Source organism: Stomoxys calcitrans, chromosome 2, assembly GCF_963082655.1.
Source record: "Stomoxys calcitrans chromosome 2, idStoCalc2.1, whole genome shotgun sequence".
Lineage (NCBI taxonomy): Eukaryota > Metazoa > Arthropoda > Insecta > Diptera > Muscidae > Stomoxys > Stomoxys calcitrans.
Window position 1 is genome coordinate 172,149,619 of NC_081553.1, and position 15,542 is coordinate 172,165,160.

Consider the following 15,542-nt stretch of genomic DNA (forward strand, 5'->3'; position numbering starts at 1 on the left):
CCCACCCATAACCTCCAATGTACTTGTCAAAAGCGGTCCGAATCGGTTTATAGCCTGATACAGCTCCCATATAAACAGATTTCACTATTTTACTCTAGAGGGCGCAATTCCTATCCGATTGGCTGAAATTTGGCACGACATGTTTTGTTATGACTTCCAACAACTGTACTAAGTGTGGTTCAAATCGGTCCATAAGCTGATATAGCTGCCATAAAAACCGATCTCCCAGTTTGACTTTTTGAGCCTCTGGAAGGCGCAATTATTTTTCGATTTTGGAGGTGGTGTTTTTCAACCTTTTTCAAGTAGTTGCATTCAAAGAACATGACAAATGCCATCCGTGGTGGAGGGTATATAAGATTCGGCCCGGCCGAACTAGGCACGATTTTACTTGTTATACCCACCACCGTAGGATAGGGGGTATATTCATTTAGTCATTCCGTTTGCAGCACATCGAAATTTCAATTTCCGACCTAAAAAGTATATATATTTTGGATAGTTGCTAAATTCTAAGACGATTGAAGGATGTCCGTGTGTCTGTCCGTCTGTCAGTCTCTCCGTCTGTCCGCCCGTCTATTGCAATCACTCTACAAGCTTCAAAAATTGAGATATTGAGCTGAAATTCGGCACAGGTACGTCTTTTTGATGCACGCTGGTTAAGTTCTTGAACAGGCCAAATTGAACCATATTTAGATATAGCTGCTATATAGAACGATTTTGCGATAAAGTGTCTAATGCCCATAAAAACTTTATTTTTCATCCGATTTCGATGAAATTTGGAACAGTGAGTAGTTTTTGGCCTGCCGTCAACTGAACCAAATATAATTCATATCGGACTATATTTACAAACAGCTGCCATATGGACCGATCTCCCGATAAAGGGTCTAAGGCCTATAAAAATCGGATAATAAATGTGGTTTTTATGGGCCAAAGACCCTAAATCGGAGGACCGGTCTATATGGCAGCTATATCCAAATCTAGATCGATCTAAGCCAAATTCGCGAAGGATGTCGAGTGGCGAACATAACTCATTGCATGCTCGTTCAAAGATGGGCCATATCAGATTATATCTTGATATAGCCCCCATACAGACCGATCAGCCAATTAAGGGTCTTAGGCCTATAAAATCCACATTTATTATCCGTTTTTGCTGAAGTTTGGGATAGTGAGTTGTGTTGGATCAGTCGACAACCTTTTCAATTTGGCTCAGATCGGTCCAGATTTAGATATAGCTGCCATATAGATCGATCCGCCGATATAATGTTTTGGGCCCATAGAAGGCGCATTGATTGTCCGATGTCGCCGAAACTTGGGTCAGTGAGTTCTGCGTCCTCGACATCTTCGTGCATTACTGCCCAGATCGGTTCAGATCTGGATACAGCTCCCATATAGTCCGATTTCTCGATTTAAGGTCTTGGGCCTATAAAAGGCGTATTCATTGTCCAATTACGCCGAAATTTGTGACAGTGAGTTGCGTTAGGCACTTCAAAATTCTTCTTCAATTTGGCTCAGATCGGACCAGATGAGGATATGGCTGCCATATAAACCGATGCGCCGATTTAGGGTCTTAGGCCCATAAAAGGCACATTTATTTTCCGATTTTGTTGAAATTTGGGACAGCTCGTTGTGTTACACCCTTCGACATATTTCTCCAATATTGCACAGATCGGTCTAGATTTTTATATAACTGTCATATAGACCGATCTCTCGGTTTTAGGTTTTGGGGCCATAAAAGGCGCATTTATTGTCCGATGTCGCTGACATTTGATTCAGTGAGTTGTGTAAGGCTCATCGACGTCCTTCTTCAATTTGGCCCAGATCGGTCTAGATTTGAATATGGCTGCCATATAGACCAATCTCTCGATTTAAGGTTTTGAGCCCATAAAAGGGGCATTTATTGTCCGATGTCGCCGCAATTTGGGACAGTGATTTAAGTTAGGCCCTTCGACTTTGTTCTTCAATTTGGCTCAGATCGGTCTAGATTTGGATATAGTTGCCATATTGACCATAATCTCGATTGAAAGTCTTGGCCCTAAAAACGGCGCATGTACAATCCGAGTTAACAGAAATTTGACACAGTGACTCATGTTAGGCTTTTCGACATCCATGTTGTATATGGTTCAGATCGGTTTACTTTTACATATAGCTACTAAAAAGACCAATATTTTGTTATACACAATTGAAGAATGACTTGTACTTATTTGTATTTGATCCAAAATGGAACATATTGCGATATCACTGCTATGGGACATAACGTATGCAATTTTCACCGGATATGACGAAAGGTCGTTTACATATATATCCGAGGTTGTGGGTATCCAAAGTTCGGCCCGGACGATCTTAAAACCTTTCTACTTGTTTATGGATAAAATAACCGACTTTTTAAAAATTTTAAGAAATTTAAACCAGTTTTTTAAAACAGCTCATTTCCAGAATAGTTCGAAAACTGCTTGTAGGAAAAAGCCGAATTATTGATCACCCTAGTTTTGTGGCTATCAAACTCCTGCTACTCCTTACCTTATATACCAAGTTAACAAATTAAGTTCACTTCGAATGCATCCCATCCAAGGTATCGAAGGTATTTGGACAAGCAAACTATTGTGTAATTCAAACAGCAAAGTGCACCGTAATGATGGTGTGGTCCTAACATCATAAGACATCATGCTAATGAAATGAAAATTAAGACATTAGTTATTTTTTTTTAATACCAATATTTATACACAGTAAATTTTGTCTTAAAAACACCGTCTTGATTTCATTTCCGGCTTTTCAATTTTCAAAGGCTGCGCGCATGAGTTGCAATTTGTTTTGAATTTAATTTGCATTATCGCCTCGTGCCTGACCTGAGGTACGAGTATCAGGAGACAGTCAATAGACTAATTATGCTTTATGAATACACCAAAGCTCTACACCTGAAACTGGTATTGATTGCAGCGACCGTAGCATCATTTTGCCATGAGGTATTGTATTTTGTTTCAAGTCAGATTTCCTGCTAAACAATGACATTAATAAGCTTAAGGGTTTGTTTTTTTTTTTGGTGGTGTTGTTTTTTAAAGTTTTTCAGGAAAAAAAAAAACAAAGAAAACTTTGTGTTTGTTTCCTCCTTAAAGCAAAATAGTAATTTAATTTCCATTTTAACTGATAAAATTAGGGTTTGGTGTGATTGGTACGATTTGATGGTGGTCATTTTTGTTTCTGTTTTTTTTTCTTTTTTGCTTTGTCTTTTTGTGGGGGTCTTGCCCCAATATCTGCCAACATAAACTTGATGGGGAACTTTATTGCAAACTGGAAGATAAACAGCAAGCAAATAAAAACAAAAATGACTGCAAAGAATCTGCAAGATAACAATTTGATTTGAATACGAGGTAGGTAAAAACAGAAATACTATTAATTTGACACAAAATAAAGTCGTAGGCGATTGGTCTTTTATAAAAAAAGTGCAATAAGGAAAGGCAAAAGTCGGGCGGTGCAGACTTTATTATACCCCACCCCATCAATATAAGTACAAAGTGGGAGCTATATCTAATTCCGAACAAATTTTGATGGACCTCGGCGGATGTTTTCAGGTGAGTTATTAAACAATCCGTATCAAATTTCGAGCAAGTATGTTCGAACTGTAATAACTACGGTTGACAAATGGGCACTTTATTGCAATATATCTCAAAATCAGACGAACATATACAAGGGAGCTATATTTAAATCTCGAATCGATTTCGACCAAACTATATGGATATTGTGAAAATCGCAGAGGAAAGCGTTGTACATAATTTTGGGAAGATTGGTCAATAGATGCACTTGCACTTGGCTCTGGGAGTGAAGATCGGGCAATATATAAAGGGTGATTTTTTTGAGGTTAGGATTTTCATGCATTAGTATTTGACAGATCACGTGGGATTTCAGACATGGTGTCAAAGAGAAAGATGCTCAGTATGCTTTGACATTTTATCATGAATAGACTTACTAACGAGCAACGCTTGCAAATCATTGAATTTTATTACCAAAATCAGTGTTCGGTTCGAAATGTGTTCATTCATCTTTCTCTTTGACACCATGTCTGAAATCCCACGTGATCTGTCAAATACTAAAGCATGAAAATCCTAACCTCAAAAAAATCACCCTTTATATACTAGCTAGACCGGTTACCTTCTTTTACTTTATATGGAACAAAATGTTCCTTGGAATATTTATTTTCGACAATTAAAGAGCTTTTAGTGAAATACCATGCTACAAAAATAGTATATCGCTTGATAAACTGTACAACAATACAAGTACCTTTATCTGAATCCCATTTGCTATTTTATTGGTGTACACCATTCTTAAAATTTTCCATTATTTCAGCCCGATATTCTCATGATGTCTGATTTAGGGGTGTTTACGGGGGTGAGGCGATCCCTCAGACACTTGGCCCTGAAAAAACATCAGCATCGTGCTCTTCACTCATATACTCTTTATTTAAGCCCCATTGGTTTTGAGGAAGAGTTTACAGGATGAGGCGTCCCCCAAACACATGATCCCGAAATTGGTTATTAAATTCGTTTTCTAATCTCAAATACCTTTCATTTGAGACACATATTGGCATGGTCGAACTTTTTACCCTTTGGGGTTTTGCGGAAGGCGTGATGCCCCAAATACATTGTCCTACATTTGGATATAAAATTCGTATTCTACTCCCAAATACCTTTGTTTGAGCCCCATATTGCGATGGTCAGTAAAAAATAACTGTTCGTGGGGTATTTTGGGAAAGGGGTAGACCTCCAAAAATTGGTCCCGAAAGTGGGTATCAATTCGTGCTCTGCCCCCCAATACCTTTCATTTAAGCCCACATTGATATGGTCACTAAATATGCACAATTTAGGGATGTTTTGGGGATTGGGGTGGATCCCCAAAACACTTAGTCCTGAAAATATATCAGCATCGTGCTATTCTATTCTGAAATATATTTTATTTGAACCACATAGTGCCATTGGCCTCGAAATTGTATATCAAATTCGTTTTCTAATCTCAAATACCATTCACTTTAACCCCCTATTGAAAAAGCCAGCAAATATGTCCGGTTTGAGGTATGGGCCCTAAAAACTATGAATATCGAGCTCCACAGTCTTGAAGACCCAAATTATCTTGGTTAGCAAATACGTCCTATTTGGAGGTTGTTATGGTAATGGGACGTCCCCTAGACAGTTGGTCCCGAATGTTGATGTCAGATTGATGGTCTACTTCCAAATACCCTTCATTTGAGCTCCATTTTTCCATAGTCGGCAGATATGGTATGAGGGGTGGTTTGGGGGATGGGGCGGCCACTCAGTGACTTGGCTTTGAAAATATTTATCAGATTCGTGTTCTACTCTAAAATACCTCTTATTTGAGCCTCATATTTCAATGGTCAGCAAATACTTTCTATTTGGTTGGTGTTATGGGGGTGGGGTGGCTCCAAAGACACTTTTCCCAAACATTGATATCAGATTCGTGCTTTGCTTCCAAAGACCTTTCATTTGAGCCCCATATTGCTATGGTCGTAAATTTGTCCCCTTTGGGGGATGTTTTTGGTGAGAGACGGCCCCCCAAACACTTGGGCCCATATCTTGATATCAAATTCGTGTTCTACACTCAAATATCTTTCATTTAAGCCCCATATTGCCATGGTCAGTAAATAAGTCCTGTTTGGGGGGTGTTTTGGGGAAGGGGTGAACCCCCAGAAACTTTGTCCCAAATTTGAATATCAGATTTTTATTCGCAAATACCTTTCATTTGAATCCCATATTGCCATGGTCGGTAAGTATGTCCGATTTAGGAGTGTTTTGGGGGTTGGGGTGGTCCCCCAAGCACTTGGTCGGGCAATTGAAAATCAGATGCGTTTTTTGATCTTAAATGCCTTTCATTTGAGTCCCATATTGTCGTGATTGGTGTAGTTTTGGGTTAGGGCGCCCACCCTAGGTTTCCCATCCGAATACTCAATCGGCATATCAGTCTATATGTCAGCTATATCTCAATATTGTCCGATCAAGGCTATATTAAGATGAGATGACGGAAGGCTTAAAACAAATCACTGTCCAAATCTTGATCGATCTAGGCTAATTTGCAGAAAGATGTCGAGGGGCCTAACTTTACTTACTCTCCCAATCGGACATTGGACTATAAAAGCGCCTTTTATGGGCCCAAAAACTTAAACCGAAAGAACGGTGTATATGGCAGCTATATCCAAATCTGGACCGATCTGGGCCTAATTCAAGAATGACATTGAAGGGCCTAACACAACCCACGGTCTTAAATTTCGGCGAAATTGCACAATAAAAGCGCCTTTTATGGACCTAAAACCTTAAATCGAAAGATAGGTATATATGGCAGCTGAATCCAAATCTGCACCGATCTGCGCCAAATTGAATAAAAAGGATGTCGAAGGGTCTTACACAACTGACTGTCCCGAATTTCGGCAAAATCGGATTATAAATATGTCCTAAGACGCTAAATCTGAGGATCGGTCTATATGGCAGCTATATCCAAATCTAAACCGATCTGGGCCAAATTAACGAAGGATGTCAAAGGGCCAAACCCAACTCACTGTCTCAAATTTCAGCAAAATCGGATAATAAATGTGGCTTCTATGAGCCTAAGACCCTAAATCGGAGGATCGGTCTATATGGCAGTTGAATCCAAATCTGGACCGATCTGAGCCAAATTGAATAAAAAGGATTTCCAAGGGTTTTTCACAACCGACTGTTGCGAATTTCCTCAAAATCGGACAATAAATGCGCCTTTTATGGGCCCAAGACTTAATATCGAAAGATCGATCTATATGGCAGCTATATCCAAATCTAAACAGATCTGGGCCAAATTGACGGCGATGTTGAAGGGCCTAACACAACTCACTGTCCCAAATTTCAGCGAAATCGGATAATAAATGTGGCTTTTATGGACCCAAAACCTTAAATCGAGAGTTCCGTCTATATGACAGCTATATCCAAATCTGAACCGATCAGGGTCAAATTGAAGAAACATGTCGAAGGGTCTAAAACAACTCACTGTCCCAAATTTCAGCAAAATCGGATAATAAATGTAGCTTTGGTGAGCCTAAGACCACAAATCGGAGGATCGGTCTATATGGCAGCTATATCCAAATCTAAACCGATCTGGGCCAAATTGACGGGGATGTCGAAAGGCCTAATACAACTCACTACCCCAAATTTCAGCAAAATCGAATAATAAATGTGGCTTCTATGGGCCTAAGACCCTAAATCGGAGGATCGGTCTATATGGCAACTATAACCAAATCTAAACCGATCTGGGCCAAATTAACGAAGGATGTCGAAGGGCCCAACACAGCTCACTGTCTCAAATTTCAGCAAAATCGGATAATAAATGTGGCTTTTATGGGCCTAAGACCCAAAATCGGTGGATCGGTCTATATGACAGCTATATCCAAATCTGGACCGGTCAGATTCAAATTGACGAAGGATGTCGAAGGGCCCAACACAGCTCACTGTCCCCAAATTTCAGCAAAATCAGATAAAAAATGTGGCTTTTATTGGCCTAAGACCATAAATCGGCGGATCTACATGGGGGCAATATGAAGATATTGTCCGATATAGCCCATCTTCGAACTTAGCCTGCTTATGGACAAAAAAAAGAAACTGTGCAAAGTTTCAGCTCAATGTCTCTATTTTTAAAAGACTGTAGCGTGATTTAAACAGGCAAACGGACGGACATGTCTAGATCGTCTTAGATTTTTACGCTTTTCAAGAATATTTATACTTTAAGGGGTCGGAAATTAATATTTCGATGTTTCGGAATGACAAAATGAATATACCCCCATCCTTCGGTGATGGGTATAAAAGGTATCCTATTTTCACCCGGAAACCAAAACTCTACGTTCTATGAAAATTTCAGCCGCTAGTATACATTGCAGTTTGATTTTAATTTCTATACCAACCCCTAGATGGAAAATCTGTGACTTTACCTTGGATTTGCAAATAGAAACGCTCCTTTTTCTGCCCAAAGCTTACACAGCGACACAACAAAAACAGCCACACCACACCAGCGTCAGCACAATGTCTCTGGGTATTCCATGGAGATTTGTTTTAGAGGAAATGATGACTTGATACTCTCATAGTAGATGTTAGCTATTTTTCAGTCGATCGTAAGATTTGGTGAAATCACTGATATTTGATGCTATTAACACAAATCTTTTAAGTAATTCAAGACACTCACTCACTCACCTACCTTACTCAGCGTCTTGTTGGCTTTTGTCCCTCTCTACTGATGTCAAACTCTGCTGGATGTTTTTCCTTTGTTTTGAAGCTAACCGCCATGCTTTTCTTTGGTCTGGTCACAAGATCTCAATACTGACAGGCATTCCGAGCCGAGTCTCGCAGATCGACCACCACGTGGACGGACAGCAACTCATCACAATCATTATACGTTTGTCATTGTCTGGTGATGATAGAGATGACCATACAATGTTTCTTGTCGGCAAAATTTAATATGGCTTGTCTGATTGGGGCAATGCAAAGCTTGTGTAGTAGTCGTCTGGCTTTCAGACCAGCAATGGTGGTTAAGCCATGCATTTTTTCCATCCCATGGGCCAGAGCAGTCTGCAGAAATATGCATTCCACATTCCAAAGAGTTTTCATTTACATCTCCCGCAAGCAGAGCACCCTAAGTGTCGCATTAAATGGTAGGGGAAATATTATACTTAGGACTTACCGACAGGTAGGTAAGGAGCTCAAGTGGCATTATTTCTAATTCACAAAAAAATGAGCAACAAAAGCAGAATATGACCCGGTTTTATCGTTTTCGGTGAGATTAAATAACTTGCACAACAGATGGATGGAAATGCTTGGACCAAACATTTGTTTCACTTTCGGCCACAACTAAGGCGACCTTTATCGCGTGGCCACCATAAATGCTTGCTCTGAACTATTTTTTTTTTTGTTATTTCTCTTGCTGTTAATCAATCTGCGAACGAATACAGGTTCATAAGGAAATATCCGCCTTAGTTTAGTATAATTATGAGCCACTCCCCTAGATAAGTAGTTAAATTTTTTTTTATTTTTATTTTATAACCGTGGAGCTCCAAAGCAAAGACAAAAGAGCCAAGCTAATTATCTTAAGAATTCGATTTATGAAGTTTTTTGCCATGGCTTAATATACGACACATGAGAATTATATGATAAGGAACTTTCAGCGAGGCAAAGTTTATGACGCCAATCCCGAATGCATAAAAGTTCTTTTAATTTTTTTTTTGTCATAATCGTCGATTAAACCGTCCACAGCTTATGGTGCTATTGCAGATATAAGTTTAATTTTATTTTTTTGTGATATATAACATTTAGTTGGTACACAAAAAGGTAGCTGAAGCATTTTAGAAATCTTTATTAGATCTTTATCTCTAGGAACAGCTAGGTTTTATAAGTTTGAAGTGGCTTAATTGTTTTTGTCATATTAATTTTAAATACCTTTAATTAGTGTTTTAAATGATGCGAGAAAAAAAAATCTGGTTATAATTGCGCTAGGAATAAAACGAAACAAAATATTTATTTACTATATATGGGATAAATATGCATATGTGTGTGCATGTGTCTTAAGTCTTTTGATTTTATGAATATGTACAGATATTTTGATGCGATAGTCGCACCTAAAGTAGAGATTGAAAACAGAGGTTGAATTATCGCATTCATGACAATATAGATTTTCGGCAGTATGAAGCTCAAACATGTAACAGCGTACTAAGTTCGGCCGGACCTAATCTTTTAACCCTCCACTATGGGTCCCATTTTTCAAGTTCTTTGCCCGGTATCTCTTTAAAGGATAACGGATAAGAATTTCAACCAAATCGGATAAGACTTAAGAAATAAAGTTGGAAGATCGGTTTGCATAGGAGGTATATCAGGTTGTGGACCGATTCAGGCTATATTACAGGGCATTAAAGGTGTCACTGATGGAGTCACAAATTAAGGCCCATTTCTTTCTAGAACGCTTAGTTCAGGATATACAGTTAATTTAAAATTTTTATGCTGAAATTTGGATTTTTTAAGAAATTTTGAATTTTTAAATGGAGCCTACTCACATGTAATCCTCAACTAATAATATACTTCAATAGAAGTAGCTGTGCAAAGTTTCAATCGGCAATCTTTACGCATTCGACCGCTATCGTGATTTCGATAGACAGACGGATGGGCAAACATTGCTACATAGATACACACTGCTTCATGCATTTTCCACCCAAATACCCAAAGTTTCCACCAGCAACATATTTGGGTGATCGTGCAAACTAAGACGTCTATTTGCATGTTGATTTTTGGGGCCAAATTGTACTAGTGAACCAGTAAGGAAGGGCAAAAGACGGGCGGTGCCGACTGTATAATACCCTACACCTACCCCATAAGTACAATGTGGGAGCTATATCCAATTCTGAACCAATTTTGATGGAGCCTGGCGAGCAAATATGTTCAAACTGTAATAACTACGGTTGACAAATGGCAACATTATTACAAATTTCCCAAAATCTGACGAATATATATATGAGAGCTATATCTAATTCTGAACCTATTTCGAGCAAACTTCTCTGATAATGTGGTAGTCGTCGAGGAATGCGTTGTGCAAAATTTTGGTCAAACAATGCGCTTGCAGTGGCTCTTGGGGTGAAAATCTAGCGATATATTGGGTTGCCCAAAAAAGTAATTGCGAATTTTTTAAAAGAAAGTAAATGCATTTTTAATAAAACTTAGAATGAACTTTAATCAAATATACTTTTTTACACTTTTTTCTAAAGCAAGCTAAAAGTAACAGCTGATAACTGACAGAAGAAAGAATGCTATTACAGAGTCACAAGTTGTGAACAAATTTGTGAACGCCGACTATATGAAAAATCCGCAATTGCTTTTTGGGCAACCCAATACATATATAACAGCTATATCAAAATCTGAGCCGATTTCTACAATATGAAATTCATCTGTAATATCGAGAGTCATAAGAAAATCCTTCCTGCAAAATTTCGAGAGAATCGGTTAAAAATTTAACACTTTTTTGCAATATTTCTCAAAATCGGACGAACATATATATGGGAGTTATACCAAAATCTGAACCGATTTCAGCAAACTTCTCAGATACTGTGGCAGTCGTCGAGGAAAGATTTTTGCAAAATTTTTGGCGAGATGTGTCAATAAATGCGCTTGCTGTAACTCTAGTAGTGAAATCGGGCGATATATATATATATGAGAGCTATATCTAAATCTGAACCGATATCTATGAAAACCACCAGTAATGTTGAGAGTCATTAGAAAATTTTTCCTGCCAAATTTCGAGATAATCGGTTAACAAAGGACCATTTTATTGCATTTTTACTGCAAATCGGATGAACATATATATAGGAGCTATATCCAAATCTGAACCGATTTTAATGTTATTCACTTTCAATATTGGAAGTCATAAGAAAATCCTTCTTGCTAAATTTTGAGAAAATCGGTTAACAAAGGACCATTTTATAACAGTATTACTGAAGATCGGATGAACATATATATGGGAGCTATATCCAAATCTGAACCGATTTTTTTTCCAATTTCAATAGGCTTCGTCTCAAGGCCGAAAAACATGCCCATACCAAATTTGAAGACGATCGGATAAAAATTGCGACCTGTAGTTTGTACACAAATTAACATGGACAGACAGGCTGACAGACAGACAGGCAGACAGACAGACAGGCAGACAGACAGACAGACGGACATAGCTAAATCGAATTAGAAAGTGATTCAGAGTTGATCGGAATACTTATTAATGGGTCTATCTCTCTTCCTTTTGGGTGTTACAAACTAATTCACTAAGTTATATTACCCTGTACCACAGTAGTGGTGTAGGATATACATCCTGCAGGTTGGCATCAATCCTTGCTCTGTAGGAATTGAGGCGGCTGCAACTGCCGGATCGTAATTGAGCCAGAACTACTCTGGTTTATCGGGGGAGGTCAATTTCTTCAGGTGCAATGGGAGGCGGTCGTTTTCCAAGGACCACATTCACCCGGTAGGTTTAGGTTGCGATAACAGCCCAGAAGGTATTGCATAGACAGCATGTAGTTATATCTTCGCACGGGTAGGATCTTTGTCTTCTGATGGAGGAGGTCCACGTGATAACTGAGGAGACAGCCTGTCGCAGTTCGATGGGCGGCATTCTGACAGATCTGTATATTATTTCACTGAGTGTCACAGAGCTGACGAGATAACACTGGAGCTGCATAACTTACCAGCCAATTGCTTTGTACGTTGTCAACAAGGTCTCTTTGTCAGCACCCCAAGTGCTGCCGCAAGTGATTTGAGGACCTTGTTTCTACTTTTGATTTATCGCAAATTGCTGTGGCATGTGAGGAGAATTTTTAAGAGCTGTTAAATATGACACCAAGTATTTTGGGACACTTGATGGTCGGAATTGTCACTCCGTCGACCATCACTTTCAGCTCCCTACGCGTGTATGCAGTAAACAATGTGGCTGAAGATTTGGTGGCAGATACTTTAAATTTCATGCAGCGAAATGAGAGGTAGATGTTTACCCTATGGCCTGATGCCATAATCGTACAATCTTCCGCATGTGATACGATCTCTATGCCGTTTGGAGACAATAAATGCCTCTTTTATGGGCCCTAAACCTTAAATCGTGAGATCGGTCTATATGGCAGCTATATTCAAATCTGGACCGATCTGGGCAAAATTGAAGAATAACGTCGAAGAGCCTAACCAAACTCACTGTCCCATATTTCAGCGACCTAATGTCCGAGGTCGCTGAAATATGGGACAGTGAGTTTGTTTAGGCTCTTCGACGTCCTTCTTCAATTTTGCCCAGATCGGTCCCTTTATGGACCCAAAACCTAAAACCGAGATATCGGTCTATATGGCAGCTATATCCAAATCTAGACCAATCTATGCGATATTGCAGAAGAACGTCAAGGGGCTTAAATTATCTCACTGTCCCAAATTTCAGCGACATCGGACAATAAATGCTACTTTTATGGGCCTAAAAACCTTAAATCGAGAAATCGGTCCATATGGCAGCTATATCCAAATCTAAACCGATCCAAATTAAAGAAATATGTCAAAGGGCCTAACACAAATCGGATAATGAATGTGGCTTTTATGGGCGTTACATCATAAATCGGAGGATCGATCTATATGGCAGCTATATACAAATCTGGACCGATCTGAGCCAAATTAACGAAGGTTGTCGATGGGCCTTACACAATTCACTGTCCCGAATTTCATCAAAATCGGATAATAAATGTGGCTTTTCTGGGCCTAAGACCCTAAACCGGAGGATCGGTCTATATGGCAGCTATATCCAAATCTGAACCGATCTGGGCGAAGGACCTAGGACAACTCACTGTCCCAAATTTCACAAAAAAAGGGTTATAAATGTGGCTTTTATGGGCCTTAGACCCTAAATCGGAGGATCGGTCTATATGGCAGCTATATCCAAATCTGGACCGATCTGAGCCAAATTGACGAAGGATATCGAAGGGCTTAACACAACTCACTGTCCCAAATTTCAACAAAATCGGATGATAAATGTGGCTTTTATGGGCCTAAGACCCTAAATCGGCCGATCGGTCTATATGGGGGCTATATCAAGATATAGTCCGATATAGCCCATCTTCGAACTTAACCTGCTTATGGACAAAAAAAGAATCTGTGCAAAATTTCAGCTCAATATCTCTATTTTTAAAGACTGTAGCATGATTTCAACAGACAGACGGACGGACATGTCTAGATCGTCTTAGATTTTTACGCTGATCAAGAATATATATACTTTATAGGGTCGGAAATCGATATTTCGATGTGTTGCAAACGGAATGACAAAATGAATATACCCCCATCCTTCGGTGGTGGGTATAAAAATACGTTAAGTTCGGCCTGGCCGAACTTTGGATACCCACCACCTCGGGTATATATGTAAACCACCTTTCATCAAAATCCGGAGAAAATTGCATACCATATGTCCCATAGCAATTATATCGAAATATGATTTTTGGGGCAAAGACTTTAAATCGAGATATCTGTCTAAATGGCAGCTATATCCAAATCTTGTTCGATCTAGACCAAATTGCAGAAATATGTGGAAGGGCTTAACTTAACTCTCTATCCCAAATTTCGGCAACATCGGACAATAAATGCGCATTTTATGGGCCCAAAACATTAAATCGAGAGATCGGTCTATATGGCAGCCATATCCAAAGGGCTTAACATAACTCACTGACCCAAATTTTGGAGAGATCGGCCAATAATTTCACCTTTTATGAGCCCAAAACCTTAAATCGAGGGATCGGTCTATATATCAGCTGTATGCAAATCTGACCCGATCAGGGCCAAATTGAAGAAACATGTCGGAGGGCCTAAGACAACTCAGTGTCCCAAATTTCAGCAAAATCGGATAATACATATGTTCTTAGATGCTAAATCGGAGGATCAGTCTATATGGCAGCTATATCCAAATCTGGACCGATCTGGGCCAAATTGTCGAGGGATGTCGAAGGGCTTAACATTACTCACTGTCCCAAACTTCAGCAATAGCGGATAATAAATGTGGCATAAGACCCTAATCATCGAAAGATCGGTCTTTATAGCAGCTATATCTAAATCTGATCCGATCTGGGCCAAATTGAAGATGTCGGAGGGCCTTACACAACACAGTGTCCCAAGTTTCAGCAAAATCGGCCTAACACCCCAAATCGGCTGATCGTCTATATGCGGGCTATATCAAGATATAGTCCGATATAGCCCATCTATATGTTGGAGACCTGTGTAAAATGTCAGCCAATTCGAATAAGAATTGCGACCTTTGTGGCCTCAAAGAGGTAAAATAGAGAGATCGATTTATATGGGAGCCGTATCGGGCTATAGACCGATTCAGACCATAATAAACACGTATGTTAATGGTCATGAGAGAATTCGTCGTACAAAATTTCAGGCAAATCGGATAATAATTGCGACCTCTAGAGGCTCAAGATGTCAAGATCCCAGATCGGTTTATATGGCAGCAATGTCGGGTTATGAACCCGTTTGAACCCTATTTGACACAGTTATTGAAAGTAAGCATAAAATACGTCATGCAAAATTTCAGACAAATCGGATAGGAATTGCGCTCTCTAGAAGCTCAAGAAGTCAAGTCCCCAGATCTGTTTATATGACAGCTATATCAGGTTATGAACTGATTTGAACCATACATTGCACAGTTGTTGGACATCATAACAAAATTCTTCGTGCCAAAATTCATTCAAATCGGATAAGAATTGCGCCCTATAGAGACTCAAGAAGTCAAGACGCAAGATCGGTTTATATGACAGCTATATCAGGTTATGAACCGATTTGAACTATACTTGTCACACTTGTTGGACATCATAACATAACAAAATACGTCGTGCGAAGTTTCATTCCAATCGGATAAGAATTGCGCCCTATAGAGACTCAAGAAGTCAAGACGCAAGATCGGTTTATATGACAGCTATATCAGGTTATGAACCGATTTGAACTATACTTGTCACACTTGTTGGACATCATAACATAACAAAATAC